Below are 6,090 nucleotides of genomic sequence, written 5' to 3'. Positions count from 1 at the left end.
GCATGCGGATGAGCAGGAAGATTCCGGCTACTACTATGGTACTGGAGTGCAGTAGGGCTGATACTGGGGTGGGGCCTTCTATTGCTGCGGGCAGTCATGGGTGGAGTCCAAATTGGGCGGATTTTCCTGCGGCTGCGAGGATTAATCCTATGAGGGGGAGGATTGGGGTTTGGTGGGGGTGTACGGCTTGTTGGATCTCTCAGGTGTTGAATGTTGAAGCTAGTCATGCTATGCTCAGGATCAGTCCGATGTCTCCGATTCGGTTGTAGATTACGGCTTGTAGGGCGGCGGTGTTGGCATCTGCTCGGCCTTGTCATCAGCCGATGAGAAGGAAGGACATGATTCGTACTCCTTCCCAGCCTACGAATAGGAGGAATATGTTGTTTGCGGTTGTTAGGAGGAGTATGGCGACTAGGAATGTCAGTAGGTAGGTGAAAAATTTTGTTACGTATGGCTCTGAGGCCATGTATCATATGGCGAATTGTAGGATTGATCATGTTACAAATAGGGCGATTGGAAGAAATGTTATTGAGTATTGGTCTATTTTTAGGCTCAGGGGGATTTTAAAGTTTATAATGAATTTTCACTCCCAGTGGCAGGTGACAGATTCTACTCCCGAGTAGATGAATGCGGTTGTAGGGGCTAGGCTAATTAGGAATGCGGTTTTAACAGCGCGGGTGGTGGCTTGTGGGGTGTTTTTAAAGTTTTTAAATAGAAATGGCAGGATGATTGGGGTTAGGAGGATTGTCAGCGTGAGTAGTGTGAGGGAGTTGATTAGTAGTGTGGGGTTCACTACTTTTACTTGGATTTGCACCAAGATGGGTGGTTCCTAAGACCAGTGGATTGCTGTTATCCTTTAAAAGTAAGGGGGCTGAGGTTTTAGGCTCAGATGTAAGAGTTAGCAGCTCTTGTTGGTTAAACCCTCCCCTCGGCAGGTAAGAAGGTTTGAACTTCTATTCTTAGAATCACAGTCTAATGTTTGGTTTAAACTATACTTGCATGAGGGGATTCCGGAGATCAGTTCGGGTTTGAGGATTAGGAGGAATATTGGGATAATGTGGAGTGTTATGAGCAGGTGTTCTCGCGTGGTTGAGTTTTGCATAGATGTGATGTGGGAGGGGATTGAGCCTCGTTGGGTCATTAGTAGTATGAATAAGGTGTAGGAGGCGGTTAGTAGGGTTGCGATTCCTGTTAGGATGATCGTGAAGGCAGATCAGTTGAATAAGGTGATTATAATGGTTAGCTCTGCTATGAGGTTTGTTGTTGGGGGTAAGGCTATGTTTGTTAGATTGGCCAGCAATCATCAGGTAGCTATGAGTGGTAGGAGAGGTTGTAGGCCTCGTGTGAGTAGTAGAATTCGGCTGTGCGTACGTTCATAGTTTGTGTTGGCTAGGCAGAATAGTATGGAGGAAGTTAGTCCATGGGAAATTATTAGGATCATTGCCCCTGAGAATGATCAGTGGGTTTGGATTATTCCTGCGGCGATAACTAGGCCTATGTGGCTAACGGATGAATAAGCGATTAGTGATTTTAGGTCTGTCTGTCGTAGGCAGATTGAGCTAGTCATTAGGGCGCCTCATAGGGCCAGGGTTAGGAAGGGGTAGTGCAGGAGGTTGGACAGTGGGCCCATAAATAGAGTGACTCGTATAATTCCGTATCCTCCTAGCTTTAGTAGTAGGGCGGCGAGGAGTATTGAGCCTGCGATGGGTGCTTCTACGTGGGCTTTTGGCAGTCAGAGGTGTAGGCCGTATAGTGGGGCTTTTACTATGAATGCTATGAGCAGTGCTAGACCTGATAGTATTCCTGTCCATGAGGTGGATAGGGTTGGGTGGGTTAGTTGTAGGGTTGGCAGGTGCAGGGTGCCAATTTTCACGTATAGGTGTATGATTGTGATTAGCAGGGGTAGAGAGCTTACTGGCGTGTAGAATAGCAGGTAGATGCCAGCGCTTAGGCGTTCTGGTTGGTTCCCCCATCGGGTGATTAAGATTAGGGTGGGAATGAGGGTTGCTTCAAATGAGATGTAAAATAGTGCTAGTTCTGTGGTGGAAAAGGCTAGTAGGATGAATGGCTGGACTGCGACTAAGGTTGAGATAAAGATTCGTTTGCGTTGTAGGGGTTCTTGTTGCAGGTGGTTTTGGCTTGCTATGATTATGAGTGGGAGTAGTCAGCAGGATAGTACTAGGAGGGGGGATGAGATTTGGTCAATTCCTGTTCAGTTGGATAAAAATTTGTAGGGGTAGTAGGTTGGGATTAATCACTGTAGGCTTAGGGCAGCGATTAGGAGGCTGTATAAGGTGGTGTTAGTCCATAGAAATTTTGGTGGAGACAGCAGGGCTGTTGGAAGAAGTATGATTGTGGGTAGGATGATTTTTAGCATTGCAGGAGGTTTAGGTTGTGTAGATGGTCGGAGCCATGTGTGCGGGTGGAGGCTACTAGGATGGCCAGGCCTGTGCCCGCCTCACACGCTGAGAAGGTTAGCATGAGAATTGGTACCATGGTGAATGAGGAGACTTGGTTTTCGATGGATCATATTGATAGGCCTACGAATATCGATAATATTATGCTTTCAAGGCATAGTAGGGCGGATACTAGGTGGGTTCGGTGGAAGGCTAGTCCTAGTCCGCTGAAAATGAAGGCTGAGTAGAAGCTTAAATGTAGGGGCGACATAAGAAAGTTACAGGGTTGGCTGTAATCTGCTGGGTCGAAACCAGCTATCTTTTTGGTTAGACTAACTTTCTGTTATTCTGCTCATTCTAGGCCCCCTTGAATTCACTCGTAGGCCAGTCCGAGTGTTAGGAGAAGGAGGATCACTACAGTTCAGGTGAGGGTCATTAGGGGGGATTGGAGTTGGACGGCTCATGGCAGGGGGAGTAGGAGGGCGATTTCTAGGTCGAATAGGACGAACAGGATGGCTACTGAGGAAGAATCGGACTGAGAATGGTAATCGAGCAGATCCAAGTGGGTCGAATCCACATTCGTACGGTGAGAGTTTCTCTGAGTCGGGGTTTATTTGGGCGAGTCAGAAGTTTAATGCGGTTAGGGCGGCGCTTAGGATTGATGATAGGGCGAATATGAACATGAGTGCGTTCATTGCTCTCCTCTGGGTTTATACCAGATTCTAGAGATTGGAAGTCAATTGTAATTAATATACTAGAAGAGCAAGATCCTCATCAGTAGATGGTTATGTAGAGGAATAGTCAGATGACGTCTACGAAGTGTCAGTATCAGGCTGCTGCCTCGAATCCGAAGTGGTGGTCTGATGTAAAGTGGAACTTGATCAGTCGGAAGAGGCAGACGGTCAGGAAGGAGGATCCGATGATTACGTGGAGTCCGTGGAATCCAGTGGCAACGAAGAAGGTAGATCCGTAGACGCTATCGGCGATTGAGAATGGGGCTTCGTGGTATTCTATTGCTTGTAGGGCTGTGAAGTAGAATCCCAGGAGGATCGTTAGGGTTAGGGCGTGGATGGCGTGTTTTCGGTTTCCTTCTGTGATGCTGTGATGGGCTCACGTTACGGTAACGCCTGAGGCTAGTAGGATGGCTGTGTTTAGTAGGGGGACTTCTATCGGGTTGAGTGGTTTAATTCCTGTTGGGGGTCATTGGCCTCCTAGTTCTGGGGTTGGGGCCAGGCTCGAGTGGAAGAACGCTCAGAAGAACCCTAAGAAGAAGAATGCTTCGGATGTGATGAAAAGGATTATGCCGTATCGTAGGCCTTTTTGGACTGTGGGAGTGTGATGGCCTTGGAAGGTGCTTTCTCGTACAATGTCTCGTCATCATTGGAGTATTACTAGGAGTATTGAGATGAGGCCTAGGGTTAGTAGTATGGATGAGTTGTAGTGGAATCACATGATTAATCCTGAGGTTGTGAGTAGGGCGGCGGCTGCCCCGAAGATTGGTCAAGGGCTTGGGTCAACTATGTGGTATGAGTGTGCTTGGTGTGCCATTAGATGTTTTCTTGTAAGTATAGGCTTAGAAGGAGCACGAAGACGTAGGCCTGGATTATGGCTACTGCTACTTCTAGGATGGTTAGGAGTAGTAGGATGATTATTGTTAGGATGGATACTGCAGGAAGGGTGGGTATTAATGCAATGGAGGCTGTAGAGATGAGTTGGATGAGTAAGTGTCCTGCTGTAAGGTTGGCTGTAAGGCGGACTCCGAGGGCTAGGGGGCGGATTAGTAGGCTGGTTGTTTCGATCAGGATTAGTGCGGGGATTAGGGGTGTAGGGGTACCTTCGGGTAATAGGTGGGCTAAAGAGGCTGATGGTTGGTTTCGTAGGCCTGTTAGTAGTGTGGCGAGCCATAGTGGGAAGGCTAGGGCTATGTTCATAGATAGTTGGGTGGTTGGGGTGAATGTATATGGAAGGAGGCCTAGAAGGTTGATTGTAAGAAGTATGATTATTAGGGATGTAAATATTATGGCTCATTTGTGGCCATTTTTGTTGAGTGGGACTATTAGTTGTTTTGTGATTAGGTGAAGGAGTCATGTTTGGATAGTAGAAAGGCGGTTGTTGATTCATCGGTTGTTTGGGGACGGGAATAGTAGGGCTGGGAAGAGTAGGGATAGTAGGATTAAGGGGATGCCAAATAGATTGGGGCTGGAAAATTGGTCAAAGAAGCTTAGGTTCATGGTCAGGATCATGGTGTGGGTTTGGTAGTGAGGGAGGTCTTATTTGATGGGGGGTTGGTTGTGGTGAAGGCTAGTAGTTTTGGTTGGATGAGGAGTGCTAGGGTTAATCAGGTTATAATTATGATTGAAAATCATGGTGCGGGGTTAAGCTGTGGCATATCATTAAGGAGGGGGAAGTCCCTCTTTGGCTAGCTTAAAAGGCTAGTGCTGTTGCATAGCTTCTTAATGATTAGGATGATGATAGAAGGGACGATCAGGCCTCGAAATGTGGGAGTGGGGTTGATTCTACTACAATGGGTATGTAGCTGTGATTAGCCCCGCAAATTTCTGAGCATTGTCCGTAAAAAATCCCAGGCCGGGTGGTAATGAATGAAGTTTGGTTTAGTCGGCCTGGGATTGCGTCTGTTTTAACTCCGAGCGTTGGGACTGCTCAGGAGTGGAGTACGTCTCCTGCAGTAATGATCACGCGGATGGGGGATTCTATTGGGATAACTACGCGGTGGTCAACTTCTAGCAGTCGGAAGTGGCCGTTGGGTAAGTCTGGGGTGGGCACTATGTAGGAGTCGAATGATAGGTCTTTGAAGTCTGTGTATTCGTAGCTTCAGTATCATTGGTGGTCGATGGCTTTTAGGGTGAGGTCTGGTTCATCGATTTTGTCCATTATGTAGAGGATTTGTAGGGATGGGAGGGCGAGGAGTACCAGGACGATAGCAGGTAGGATTGTCCAGATCAGCTCTACTTCTTGGGCGTCTACAGCATTGGACGAGAGTTTTTCTGTTAGTATGTGGGCTAAAAGGTAGAGAACTAGGCTGCAGATAGCTAGGGCAACGATTAGGGCGTGGTCGTGGAATTCAACGAGTTCTTCTATGATGGGTGATGAGGCGTCTTGGAATCCTAGTTGGGAGTGGTTGGCCACATGAGATGTACAGGATTTTTACCTGTGATTTAGTCTTGACAAGGCTATGTAATTGGTTTACTAACGTCTCATAAGAAAGAAGCATGAGCGGTTAATGCAGTTGGCTTGAAACCAGCATGTGAGGGTTCGATTCCTTCCTTTCTTGTACTTGGACGAAGGCCGGTTCCTCGAAAGTATGGTATGGGGGAGGGCAGCCGTGGATTCATTCAACGTTTGTGGTAGTTAGTTCTGGTTGTAGGACTTTTCGTTTGGCCGAAAAGGCTTCTCAGATGATGAATATTAGTATGATTACGGCTACTATTGAGATTAGGGAGCCGATGGAGGAAATGGTGTTTCATAGTGTGTAGGCGTCGGGATAGTCCGAGTATCGTCGGGGTATTCCTGCTAGGCCTAGGAAGTGCTGGGGGAAGAACGTTAGGTTTACTCCTGTAAATATTACCCCGAAGTGGGCTTTTGCTCATGTTTGGTGTAGGGTAAACCCAGTGAGTAGTGGGAATCAGTGAGTAAATCCTGCTAGAATGGCAAAGACGGCGCCTATGGATAGGAC

At 47.4% G+C, this 6,090-nt stretch overlaps 1 pseudogene; it reads right to left on the bottom strand.

The window, feature by feature from the left end:
- Window positions 1-3,160: 3,160 nt before the first annotated feature.
- LOC136790103 (cytochrome c oxidase subunit 3-like) lies at window positions 3,161-4,784 on the bottom strand (annotated as a pseudogene).
- Between the last annotated feature and the right edge of the window lie 1,306 nt (window positions 4,785-6,090).

Source organism: Anser cygnoides, chromosome 2 (assembly GCF_040182565.1).
Source record: "Anser cygnoides isolate HZ-2024a breed goose chromosome 2, Taihu_goose_T2T_genome, whole genome shotgun sequence".
NCBI classification, from domain to species: Eukaryota; Metazoa; Chordata; class Aves; order Anseriformes; family Anatidae; genus Anser; species Anser cygnoides.
This window is presented reverse-complemented; position numbering and strand designations above follow the sequence as displayed.